Source organism: Corvus kubaryi, unplaced genomic scaffold (assembly GCF_017639235.1).
Source record: "Corvus kubaryi isolate FWS band 111438036 unplaced genomic scaffold, C.kubaryi_AGA036_p1.0 37384, whole genome shotgun sequence".
Lineage (NCBI taxonomy): Eukaryota > Metazoa > Chordata > Aves > Passeriformes > Corvidae > Corvus > Corvus kubaryi.
This window is the reverse complement of record NW_024581126.1, coordinates 2,644,726-2,658,756: the sequence shown is the minus strand read 5'-3', so window position 1 is coordinate 2,658,756 and position 14,031 is coordinate 2,644,726. Positions and strand designations below refer to the sequence as shown.

The window sequence follows — 14,031 nt, the reverse complement described above, 5'->3', positions numbered from 1 at the left end:
TTTTGGCCTTCAATGTTAAGTTACAGGACAAGTAGGCATATGTGTCTGCTAATAAGGATGAGCAAATGCTAATTCATGGAAATGAGATGGTTTCGCAGTGTGCTCTTCATAAAAGCATATGTTTTTGATATTTCTGGGCAACCTTTAATTTTTCTTCTACTTTATGACATTACAAAGCTGTAATTTTATTTCTGTAAAAGGGGTTTTTCTAGTACCATCATCAGTACAGAATAACTTCGCTGCTTGATCTCCTCTAGGTTGTTTTTTTTTTTGCATAATGTGTAGAATATACTTGAAAAATATAAAGTACATACGTTGAAGTCGTTTTACTAATTAGTGTTCACGCTCTGTCTCAAACTTTTTTTAAACTAGAGAATGTGCCACTCATCAGAAATAAGAAAAGAAAAAACAGAGGAGGAATAAAAACCCTTACTGGAAATAAAAAGTCTTAACCCCCCTGCCCAAGTGACAGAGACTAACAAGCAGACACCTTGGGACTACAGCAGGATGGCTCAGCCAGCTGGGTGGGGGGGAAATATGCAAAAAGGCATGGCAAGAACTGGGCATTTCAGTGGGTGGTGATCAGAGTTTCATCAGTGCTGGGATTTTGTACTGCTAGACAATGCTTTGTACATGTCGGGGCACAGCTCGTGGCTGCTGTGTGCATGCAGCACAAAATCTGGGAGAACAGCGACTGTTTGCAGTACTCCTTCTTCAGTGCCATTGCTAAGTCAGAATTTATTACAAATCGTTGCTCAGGAGTCACCTGAATATTGTTTCTTCTGTTAGAAGGTATTACATCTGAAATTCCGTTTCACCCTGAATGACCTGGGAAACTTTCCACGTATGATTCACCTAATGTGGTCTATGAATTGGGTTAACCTCTGTCATGTCCCCAGATCAAACCAAAACAAATCTGAATTGTAATAGAAATTTAACTGTGAGACTAAAATGACCTTTAATAGAAAGTCAGTTGAATATCACAGCTGCTTCTAAAACCTGCAGGAAAAGACTACCCAGAATGCTGGTTGAAAGAGAAAAGTGGGGAATGCAGATGACTTAAGTGGTACCTTTGGGTTGGTGTCTGTGAAAGACGAGAGCTATTCCAGTTTGCTCCTCTCTGACAAGGCCCTCGGGGGCCATTCCAGCAGCGATGGAGTACAGTGTGTGCCCTGGCACACCTCTGTGCTGGAGGCTCTGGGGGCACAGGCACAGAGCTCTGCTTTGGGAACCTCAGTTCCCAGAGCCAGCGGGACTCACGGCGCACGAGGAGAAAGGGAAGAAAGGGTCTGAGCCTTTGCATGTGTGGGAGGGAGGGCTCTAGAAGTGGAAAAATTACCATGCAGCCCAGGAGAAGCATGATCTTAATATAGGATAAAAAATTATTGAATGTGATTAAATTTAATAATGTTAAATTTATATAGTGTTTATAAAGTTTAATACCATCTCATTCAAAGAAAACGAAAACCTTACTGATAGTCCAGCTGATTTTGTACTTCCTCACAGACCACTACAGAGCACTATGATTTCCCTTAGCTGGAAAGGCAATTTCCTGGAAAGCTTTGTGATGGCAAGAAGAATAACTTGATTTTTCCACCGTTTCTCTTTGATTCTTTGGCTGGTTTTCAGTCCTGCTGTGTTGCTGGGACCACCAGGGGCATGAAGCAACACCACAGTTACTGCAGACACATCCATGGGTGGTTTAGGTCTGCACTGAAATGGCATCAGGGAGAGGAAAATCTGCAGGGATGTCCTAGTGGGCCTGAGGAGACAAACTAATCAAGAGCTTTAAAAATAAGGCCGTGATGATCAGTGGAGAGGAAACAGCTTAGCAACTTCTTTTTTTTTTAAGTGGTTTTTTTTTTTTTTTTTTTAAACCAAACTACACAATTTGCAATTATTGCATATTCCCAATGACAGGATGGGATTATATTTGTAAGGTTTTCTTAAAGAATAAAATATTTGGAGAGTTTTTATTTTGTTTAATATCTAGATTAAGTTCAGCAATTTTGCAGTATTTACCATTCTTGTCTGGGAAATACTGATTAAACCTGCCTTTCTACTAAGAAAGACTGATCCAAGTCAATTGGAAGACTTCATGAAAATGTAATGATTTTCTAGATATTTGTAATAAATAATGTCAACATTTTGCAATGTAATCAAACTGTTGCCTTTAAATCATGATTTTCTTCCAATATACTTCAGCTTAATTACTTCTGTGGCTTGTCTTGGTGTGTCTTAGAAGAACCTTTCTACATTTGTCAAGGCAAACATTTTAGGGGATGTGTTAACCACCTTATTTCTACATTCTCATTAGCATCAATTAAGCAAGAACAGTATACAGAGAAGGATTATGGAGAGACAAAATTATTTTAAGGTGTCTGGGCCAAAAAAACCCATGGATTTCTCATTCTGATTTGTGGAAATGAATTATTTTTAGGCAGCATTAGTGATATTCCCTGCAAAAGGTTACTTTTAATGGTATAATATATGCTCTCTGGCTCAGATAGAATAATTTTCTGAGCCAATATTGATTTAGGATTAGAGTGAAAAATAGATCTCACTTTCTCATGTTAAACTAATTCCAAATTAAGATTTAAATTAAAAGGTTAGAAAGAGGTCTCAAAAATAAATCACTTTGGAGGCCTCACAACGTCATTATTGTTTGTCTAGTAAACATCAAGCTTTAAAAATTATACCCTGAAAAGAAACTAAATGAAAATTATGATTCAGAAAGGAGCTTTGCTAAAGATGTTTTAATGAGTAAGTTTGATTGCACAGTCACTTAGTGAGTGTAATAAAGTACAAAAGGCAATGTAAAGTTGTTGTAAATAATGTAAATGCAAATGGTGTTAGAGATGACAGAACTGACTCTGCTGGACCGAAAGGCATTTCTGAAGCTACTGTGGAAAGATATGAGATACACTCACTGAAATGAAAGGGGGAAAGGACAAATGGCCAGGTTGCTGCAATCAAGGTACTCCACCACTGATCAGAAATAAAGCCAAGAGCTGCACTTTTTTCTTAGCTATAAAGCTTAAGGGACATGAGTTATCCAGCTCATTTTTAAGTATGACTTAGTCCAAAAGCTACAGACAGTGATTGAATTAGTTTTAAGTGCCTTACACTAAGAAGTACGTTGTTAAAGAACTAGATAACTAGGCAATTTTCTATTGTGTTTTTAATTAAAGATAATATTTTGAGCTTGGAAATGAAATGCAAGGAAGTTAATTATTGAATTAAATTAGTGCTTTTCAGTATCATCTGCTGAGTGGAATGCTATTCTGCCTTAAAAGCCTCATATAAGCAGCTAAAGCAGTCTTTCACACATGTAACAGATACAACTATTTAATAAAAAATGAATGAGAAGCTACTCATACCCTGCTGTGAAATAGTTATTAGTTTCTACTATAATACATGAATTTGCTTCTCCTGAAGAAATGCATTTAAATGGTAAAGAATGGTTGATGTCTGATCATTATATTTAATGTGTTAAACCGAAAATATTTATACTGCTTTTAAGTTCAAGAGTCAAATAGCTGTCATCATGCCAGGCTATAAAAAGCTGATTTCCATGTCTTTATGGTATGTAATGATGAGTGGAACCACACTAACAATCCAGGTTTGTTTGGGATTTTTTAAAATACTTTTCTCACTAAATTGTCATTTCCAAGGGCTTGCTTTTGAGGGGGAATGAATACATGTGTAAACAGTACTTGAAGAAATGGAAAAATTTCTGTGAAAAATCCTGATCCCACCCATGGAACTGATGTACTTTTTGAAGATTTCAGTGGGACTTGCATTATATTTATTGGGCTTTACATGACATACACATTTTTGTCTTTCAGGAGAAAAACAATGTTGGCAGTCCTACAATAATGAATAAAACTGGCACTGGCAAAATTTCTTCCTTCAGGAAATAAGGACTCCTGAGGCAGGTGGGCAGCTGGTGCACTGATATGATGCTCCCTACAGTGCTGGCCAAGATTGTCTCCTCTTTCCTTGTACACTCCCCTTTTTCTCTCTGAATCCATCTGTCGTCTCTTGTCTGATACTTTGATAGCAAGCTCTGTAAGATTTCATTTGGAAACCGTCTTTGTGGTTTATATTTCAGGTGACTCCTGACCATGAAATTCGGGTCCATAATTTGGACTACTTTGCTAATATTGTTGTCTCTATATCGATTAAAATTAGTACTGATATTCTGGATATTTCCCATAAATGTTCGTTACTAGTTTAATGTAAGCATTGCGAGATTTTGGTTGAGTTTTATGTAGTAGTTACAACACACAAAGCATCAGGAGATACTTGAATGAAAATGGAACTTCTACTATTATTCCAGCATTGATCTTAGGAGCTGTATAGGTAAGAAACTTAATAAATTAAGTATTCAGTGTGCAAATTTTCTTCAGTAATCAAAAAGCATTTGGAGCCATATTCATCCTAGAAATAATTAGACTGACCATAATGGATTTGCTCCAGGAGATCATTTAGCCAGCATTGCATGTGTCGTGCACAGCTGCCCATCAGCTTCCTTTCTACAATCACGTTAGATGTGTAGAAAATTTATCCCCAGCCCTGATGCTGCCGGTTGTCCGGGCCTGTTCCAGAATATATCAGTGCTGGTGGTGATTATTATCACACTGTGTGATTAACAACTACAGAGAGGAAAACTAGGTACAAAAGGAGCTCGGTAAGGTGTAGGAGGAGAGCAGAACTCTGGCAGGACTTCCTGTGTGTGTTGGCTGTGGTGCAGGATGTGGTACCCTGTGTGCGATGCCCACCGCGGTTGCCAGGGAGACTGTGCTGAATGCAGACCTCCCCTCCACCAGGACCTCTGTCATGAGGGGAAACCTGCAGGGTTTCTCTCCAAGTCATGACACCACTTCCACAGTCTGGGAAGCTGCTTCCCAAGACCTGTGCACGTCCTATCCCTGTTCTGTAATCTCTGCTTAAGCATAAGTCATAAACAAGTGAACAAAAAGAGATATAAAATAACACAATCAGTGATTTAAATGGTGTAGCTTCTACCCTGTACACAGGCTGCTTGAAAAGCCCATACCTTTTGATTAAGTAATGCTTTTTCCTGCTCTTTTTCATGCCTTAATTTTGGGGCATTTCAGTCTGTGCCCTAACACCTGCTCTTTTAGCTATTACCTTCAGCTTCCTTTTGGTATTTTTGTGAAACATGAATGATAGGTGATACATTTCCTCACAGGATGCACTTTTATCACATTTTGAGGACTATCCAGAATAGGAACTATAGATTACAGTGTCCCACATCTATGTAATTAAATAATAAATTAAATTGATTAATAAAGCATATTTTTACTGAAAATATGGCTAACCTCAGATTTGTATTTTTTATTTTTAAATTATTTAAAAACATGAATATAGAAAAATAATGAAGTCTATAGAGATGTTTCTTGTCACTGAGATAGAAAAAGGATAAACTAATTTGCACTTATTAAATTGTTTTTGTTGGGAATAGCTGTACGTATTTTCCTTTGTAAGATATGCCACAAGAGGTAGGAATGGAAGTGCTTCAATCCCTGACAGATGTACTATTTATGTAACACGTGCCAGTTCATTATCTTATTCTGAGATGTGCAGTTTGTATTTAAAAAAGAAAAATCAATCTGAAAATGGTCTTGAGGTTCAGTGCATATATTACAACTGTAGAAACGGTGTTTTCTAAGCCACAGAGTTGATAAAAATAACTTGTTTTAGAAGGATCTCCAGTTTTCTTGAGACCTTCAGTTGAAGAAGAATCTGAGACTGGAGCCGTGGGCCTTTTCTTGTGCCTCCATGTCCTGATGGCAATTCTTCCATTCCTTGTGATCCCCTTCAGGAGAAAATCCAGCAAAATCATTGCAGTGCTGTTGGCAAACTCTGAGGATACCATGAGAACTTTTGCATGTACACATGAGTGAATCTCACCATGGTCTCACCAGGCTCAGTATTCCTGGGGTAGTGGTCGTGTTTTGTGCTCTGCAGTTTCTGTCCTTTCATTTTCTCACCTGTTGTATCTCACTGCCGTTCATTTTGTTTGAGCATGACGTGATGCTTATGACCATGTTTTTATTTCTAGATATCTGTTTGCAATTTTCCTTTCCACTTCTCCTCTCTCATGTTCTTTTCAACATCAGATCATTAATGTCTAGGGCTGTACTCCCTGTTCCAATGGCAGAGAGTGGTAATTATATCAAAATATGATAAAGCCATAAAACCCAACTGATTTCCTGTCTACCTTCACAGTAAATCTAATTAAAATGTCACATGGGTAGACATGTCATTTTGTGATGACATGATACTTTTGTGTATTTTACACTAAAACATTTTAAAATTAAATTTGTTTAATCAAAAGCATGAGTCAGAAAGTAACACCAGCTTTATGTCTAACTTGCAAAGAGGTGTTAAAAGAAAAGCAAATGAAAATATTTATAAAGCTTTTGCTATCACCAAAATGGTTATAAACTGAAAATGCTGCAGGTAAAAGCACCACCACCACCACCAAGTGCACATGCAGTTAGCTCAGCAGAAGTGTTACCTGATCTTCCCCTGCATTGTCTGAAGAGAGACTGCTCAGAGGTGACGGGCCTTTGTGGGTCGCAATGACAGCCTGCTGCCATTGTTCGTGTGATGTGATACTTTCTGCCAAGTGTCTCATTACTAGGAGGGGACACGGTGTATTTCACTGGGTCAAAACAATTCATTAAACTACTGCTGAACATCAGCTTTTCCTTTGGAACAGATTTGGGCTGTTACTGGCTTGGAACAGAAAAATAAAAAATAAGCACAAGTTACTTTTGTAACCTTTGTAAGAATTCTATTAGAACACTTGCATCTCTGAATAAACACATTTATAGGAAAATATGCTCTTTGCTAAAGAAGGAAGTGGTTTTTTTCTTTATAATGGTTTGATCTGTTTTCATAACTCATGTAATTAATGTGTCTTTTCTGTTGTTCATTCTAGGCGGAGAGTCTCTAATGTGGGAATTTAAATCTTTAGAAGATATTTTTAACTGGTATTTCATTAACGATGTCTCATGAGGGAGGGGAGAAATAAGGATATCTACTTTTAAAAGGTAGGAAAGCATATGGATAAGTTGCTGATGTATTAAACTATTAAGGGAGGGTGTATGTGGACATTTGCAAGCCACGTGCACATTGACTCGGGTAAAACTGCTTCTCAGGGAGGATTTGTGCCACAGACAGATTAGTAACAGGGCCTTACACCACTGCAACAAAAGGGGGGTTTTTTGTGGTTTGGGTTTTGCTTTTAATGTGGTTGGACTTTAGCTGCTGATAGCAAAGCCCTGGCTCAGTCCTCAAGTGCTTTCACCGTGAGGTTGGAGAGACGCAGGTAACGAGGTCATCTTCCATTTAATTCTAAAATAGGCTTGGAAGTGATTCAGTGCCTGCCAGAGTTAGAGTGGGCTCCACTCCTCTGTGCTGTGGCTTGTGGGGGAGACTGGTACATTCTCCATTAAGATAAAACTTCTCTTTGCCACGGGAAAGCCTCCGCCTGAGCTAGCAGTCAGTCAATCAGTCTATTTACTTTAAAAGGCTTTGGAATATATTGCAAAAGCACAGCCCCAGAGATCTTTACTCATGTCAATAGTTTCCCTGGAGTCAGTGCACCTGCTAATAAGCACCGACGCACTCGAGTAATGCAGGGTTATGTTTTAATTCTGTAATTTGACTGCCTGCTTGTGTTTAATGACGTTTATTTGTAGGAATGATGCATTTTGGGGAGTGAGGTCAGCTGGAACATTTGTTGTGCTCTTCATCTGTCTGCAGCCCTTGATCTTGCAATGTATCAGTCACTAAAGAGAGAAGTCATTACTCACCTGTAAAGATGAAATGATTGTAGTATTAGTGGATGGTACCCTATGGATATTCTTAAATGTAGGGTGCTTATTGATGCTTATTTCAAAACAACAGGAAAAAATGTCAATATTTGCTATTAAAGATTTTTTACATTAGCACAATGTCATTGGAATTTTAGTTTTAAATATGCTTTTTATTTCAAAAAGTGATTTTTCTCCTCCATAGAAAAAGTGTTTCAATGGTTTTTTTTTGACTTTTTATGTAAAGTAAACATTTTTACAATGTTTGGATATCATTAAATTGAGAGTGGATGATCTTATTTTTTGCTGATTACCTTGAATATTATCATTCTCAGTTCAAACCAGGTTCTCACCATTTTATTGTTAGAAATCTGATATTGTAAAATATATTTGTCCTTGCCAAACACTTCAAAAATAGAAACATACTGTATTTTTGTACACATTTACCATTAGTTAATCCTAACAATCACTTCCAATTATTTTCCTGCTTGAGAGAGCGAACATAAAAATGTAATTATTAAATACACTTATGTGAAAGACACTCAGACACCACCGAGGCTATTGATTACATGAAAATAGCTAATTACAAAGACTCTTGCAAGAAAATTTAGAGTATCAAACTAGAAATGTATATTATCGTGACACGTTTCCTGAAGACAAACCCTTTCCCTGTGGATTTCCTAAGGTACATGTGTAAGGGGTGATCTACTTCTATGACTCTAACAAAGAGGAAAACTAGACTGAAAATGAAAATACAGTCTGAAAAATACAATACCATGATACCTTAGCATTTACATGGTCCAGTAAAGATATTTCAACCACCCCATAAAATCTTGCATTTCTTTAGCTCTTTGTTAAAGAAAATATGTTAATATTTTCTATGAACATAGATCTTAGCATAGTTTAAAACACAGCAATTAAGCATCTGTCAAATCTACACCTATTGATGTAATATGTGCACAGGCAGAGAAATAAGCATTTCACAGTGTCCCTGAGCAAAATCATCTGTGACAATTAGCAGGGTTCCATATTTTTAAATTATAGTTGTCCCAGTTAGCTGTTTCAACAACTATGGCACTGAAAAGGACAATAAGGTTGAAAAGAAACAATTCAAAAAAAGAAAGAGAGAGGGAGAGAAAAGTTCTGTAAAACCTAAATTGAACTAGTAGGTATTTATATAATTTCAAGATAAATTCATGATATTTTTCTATTTGTGTTTTTTTTCCTGCTGCCTTGTATATAAACATCTATTAAAAGTTGGACTCCATGATCTTGGAGGTCTTTCTCAATCTTAATGATTCTACAGTGTAGTTTTTCTGCCTTTCTGTGATGTGAAAAATTAGGGGATTAGTGTTTTAGTTTGGATGAGGTGTGCATTTCATTTCAAGTCAGCCAGCTTTTACCTACATGATAACCAAAACCATTTTAGGTTCCTTCTACATTTTCTAAGAATTACCATTTTAGTCACCCTGTCATTACCTTTAGATAGCAGACAAGTTTATTTCCTAAGAGTTACCATTACCTGGCAGAATTTGAAATAGCAATGTGAGGATGGTGCGGGAGGTTTCTTGGAAGTGGGTTTTAAAGGCTGAGGAAGGAACAAGTAGAAAGACAGGCAATCTGAAGAATGTTTTAATCTGATTTTCTTCTTTGGAAGAGCTGCAGTGGATCACTCCTCATTCATTCCCTCTGGGAGATGCACAGGGACCTGTGGTGTCTTCGTGAAACGAACATTGGCACAAGCAGGCACAGAGCCCCAGAAACCACCACGAGCCCATGGAAGGTATTTTCTGTCCTTAGCTGCTTTTAAATCTTTCCAGAGGAGCCAGGCTGTTGAATTTGTAAGTTAAACAGCCAACAGTAAACAAATACCTTTCCCCACCTCTGCTCCAGTGTATTTTTTTTAGTCCTGTATTAAATCTGCAAAAAATAAAGTGGAAATAAAAAGTGAAATTTGTGCTTATTTTTGCAAGTGACTCAGTGTAAAATGCATAGAGAAGCCTGTGTGTTTTTTAATTGAGGAAACACAGTGCTTCTCAACTGACCTTCCAGTTGTTGCAAAAGGAGCAAAGTGTATGTTTGCTTTAAATTTGAAAGTAATTTTCCATTTACACCCAGCAACAGAAGGTTGGATTTTGGATATACCTAGCAAACATATCTATGGGGAGGGGAGATGGGGAACTTTGAACCAAGCTTATCTGAATATGATGGTAATCAGTGGAAAGTGTAAATTTAAATTCTTATATTTTAAAAGAGCACTTTTTATCAGTTTAACTCTGATCCCTTTACATGTTTCCACAGGAATCTGGATCTTGAAAAGTTTTAATCCAAATGCAGAATATCGAATGCTTGTTTCTTATAATACAAGTCATACTTGGTGACAGTTACATCAGTTAAAAAAATTCATTAGATAAGGAATTGTGAGAAGAAAATAAACAATTTTGTCCAGTGTTACGTCTGTTTGGGAAGGAAAAATACTTTAAGCATAAAATATTTCATCCAATGTGAAAAACAGTAAAGTAATACTATAATTTGGAATCCTATAACTTGAATCCATGAATTAATTTCCTGCTTAACAAATTATTAGGTACTGGGGGAAAGACTAAAGACTGTGGCCTGCAAGTTTTAAAGAAGGAAAAATTTAAATGGAACCTTCGCTTGTTCCACCCTCCTTGTGTTGATCTGTACTTGCTGCTTGTACTTGTCAGATTAGGTGAAGGCCTGGACACCTGCAGTGGTCACAACACGTTGCCAAACAGCTTCTGGGTTGTTTGGATTTCATAATTTCTACCCAGAAAACTCAGCTGAAGCCTGCACAGCTCTCCCATCCAGGTGACAAGGAAAAATTCTGCCTTCCTCTTTGTGTCAGCTCTGACAGTCACAGAGTGTACTCCTGACCCAAGAAAAGCCTTTTCAGCCGGGTGAGCTGAATCTGCTAAAAGGGATATTCAGTGCTAGCAGTGGAGAGCTATCACTGGGGAAATTTAACTGGTCAGAAAAATTATAAGAGGCCTGTTCTGTCCCTTTTCACAGCAAGGAACTGGAAGTGTGGCTTGCTGTTTCATGCAATTGCATCTATGTTATTAGGGACTGAGCACGGGGCCTGCTGGATGGAATTACAGCCCTGTGGTCTTGCCTTCTCCTGTCCTATCTTTGTGGCTTTGCTCTAATAGCAGAGCCTTGTTCAGGACTCAAGGTTGTTCAAAAATTAAGAGTCTAGCTGATACAAACAACTCATAAGCTGATATAAACAACTCATACTGGCTGTAAAAAGTGTTTTGATGATATAGCTTATAGCAGTTTGAGGAGTAAAACAAATTGTTCTAGCCAAAGCATTTGCAGTCTGCATGTACACTTGGGATTTTGGTAACAAAAATAGCACAAAATGTCATTGGTAGGTGTTCTGCCAAAAGCTTCTAGCCTGTCCTTAGATCATTTCTTTTTGCTGCCTAATAGATTATGTCTGTTGGAAATATCTTCTTCTAACTTCTGTTTCTTTTTTCTACTCAGAGCACTCACACCTAACTAGTGCTTATCCTCTGCAGAGGCTTAGAAACAAGGAGGAACAGAAGGCCATGGAGGTGTGTGTTTCAATGCTGGACTTTCTAAATGAATCTAAATGACACGGGGCCTCCTTCCACTGAGTTACTTAGGTACTTTGAAACAAAACACTCCCCTCCAAAAGGTATCAGTAGTCCACAGTACCTACAGGTGTAACAGGAGTTTCCACATTAACCCCTCAGTTGCCTACCAGCACAAATGTACCTGCCAAGAGAAAATTAGGACAAGGAAGTGTTTGCTGTTTTCCAGGTGACAAAAAAAATCATGTGAGGGTTTCTCAGACACAGTCATATTTAACCTCTGATAGAAACGTTCATCAGAGTGTTTAAAGCTTGCTGATACATCTAATGTTGTTTTACTGTGCTTTGTGGGCACTTAGAAACTTTTTTGTGGCCAAAGTAATCCTTAGGAGTCACTGACGGAGGAGGTTCAGGGCTTCAGCTTGCACTGGCTCTGGCCAGCCCTCAGTCCTAACACTGAAGAAATGTGCAGTGGATGAGGAAACCTTTAGCTGAAACAGCTCCCAAAGAAGGGAGTTTGTAAGGAAATAAGGACAAATAATGGATCTGCAGAGGGATGATGTGCTTCACAAAAGCAACTGAAGGAGTTTCAAAGAGATTTGAGAGTTTGATTACACGCTGATGATACTCCTGTTGCAAGGTGAGTGGAAGTCTAGCTTGATCTAATTAGCTAAAACTGGAACATGAGGACAGAACTGACAGTGCTGGGATGTTTTGGGAGGTGCTGTCATTTAGCAAATGTGACCAACTCAAAACTCCAGTGAGAGAACAGTATGATAAGAGAGGTTAATGAGCCCAAAGTCACCCCTCTTTTTCTAAATCTAAATTAAAATCTGTTTCTGAAAGTCGGTTGAAACTGTGCATATGTATCAGTGGAGCACTGGATTCATAATTTTGCCTGTTAGTAGAGGATTGGTATCATTCAAATTTACAACTGTATTTGGATTGTTTTGGTTATCAAACTATAAGAAGGTGCATGGTGAAACATGGGAAAATTACTAGAAATATATCCTAAAAAACAGCTGGAAATACGATGTTGAGACTTGTCAGTGGATCACAATTTGGGGTGATGTACACCAATTTAAGTTTGCGGATGAAGTATGGATTGAATGAGCATACATTTAATGCTTTTTTTTGGTTAAGCCATTTTAGAGTTTGTATGGTTAAGTAATCAACAAGAATGTTTATCAACATTTACTGTCTATTTATATGTTAATAAAACATGTAGAAATAATTCTGTAGGATGATATTTTTTAGGAGCTTGATTAATATTTCTAAAATCAGTAAGCAGCTCTTGAGAGCTATAATTTACTACCATTGACACCCACCTATCTCTTCCGCAGCCCTAAATTATATGGCTCATTACTTACAAGACTGAGCATTGGTGGTGTTGTGGTACTAACTCCAATGTTAGGTTTTAGTACTTCTGTACAATAAGTCTCTCTTCTCCAATTAATTAATTCAAATTCTGACTTCACATCCTAACAATCTTTATTACAAGGACTGGTCCTAAATAAAGGCTAAGATCAAGCAGACACGTGTTGAAAATACTGGAACAAGTAGTGAGAAAAAATAGCAGAGTACATGTAGTTGTGCAAGTAAATAAAGAAATTCTTTGTTATTTTTGGCAAGAGGTGGAGAAGCATGTGATGTCCAGTTGTAGCTGTAGCCAAGGATTTATCTTGGGGCTAAATACTTTATAGGCAAACAGTAATTCCTTTTTCGCCCCACATCAGCTGAACACTATTTTGGGTCAAGAATGCTGTTTGCAGAAGTTGACCAGTCCTACAACCAACCACTAATATTTAAGTGATGTATAATATTAGGGACATGTTGTAACTGAGGGTGTATCCTGTTATTTTGTGAAGAGTTGAGCAAGGCAAAATGCTGAACTGTAACGCTGGATGCAAACTGGTCAATACATTTGCTCCGTCCTGTTACCTCTATAGTTAGTGGTGTCTCTGATGGGCTCAGGCTAACGTGGAAAGGGAAGGATGTCTCAGACCACATCTGGAAGGTTGGTGCTTCACAGTTATTTTGAGGGCTGGCTGGGGAAGTCTCTTCTTCTTATAAGGCACGAGCACTCATTTAAATGAATTGGGAGTTCACATGTTCATTCTCACCTGGTCATCGTCTAAGCTCCAGGTCTTGAGAGTCAGGCCTTTCCCCTGGCACCAGTTTCCTCACCGCTATGTACGTTATGTATCTGTGAATAGTGTTATGGGAGTTGGCAGCTAACAAGGTGGGAAGAAGAGCTCACCGCGTGGGGTGTGGTGATTGGGATGGCCAGCACTGGAGGACTATTGGGGGTTTTACAGGTGCTCGTCGGAGAGCCCCCACAAAGCATGAGGTTGCCTTCCTCCGGGTAATGACAGACCGGGGCGGGCAGAGAGGAGAGTTCGCGGTAGGAGCATCTCAAGTTATCCTCCCAGGGCTTCCTGGGGGGACCGTCAGCTGGCGCTGAGGAGGCTCCGCCGCTGAGCTGCTGCCAGGGGCGGTGATGGCCACACAGCTGCCTCGGCCGGTCAGTGCGAGAGGGCAGGAGAAGCGCCCGGCGTTACTCCCCGCGGACGGGGCCGGGCGCGGAGCGCGGTCCG

General features: G+C 38.6%; 1 long non-coding RNA gene across 1 annotated transcript in view; it reads left to right on the top strand.

Moving 5' to 3' along the window:
- Positions 1-13,384, top strand: part of LOC121668157 — a 29,776-nt gene extending 16,392 nt beyond the window's left edge. Inside the window, exons 2-5 of the long non-coding RNA XR_006017276.1 lie at positions 3,849-3,938; positions 6,977-7,088; positions 9,511-9,636; positions 10,562-13,384. This is a non-coding gene — a long non-coding RNA (uncharacterized LOC121668157). The remainder of the gene's footprint in view (positions 1-3,848; positions 3,939-6,976; positions 7,089-9,510; positions 9,637-10,561) is intronic.
- Positions 13,385-14,031: the final 647 nt, after the last annotated feature.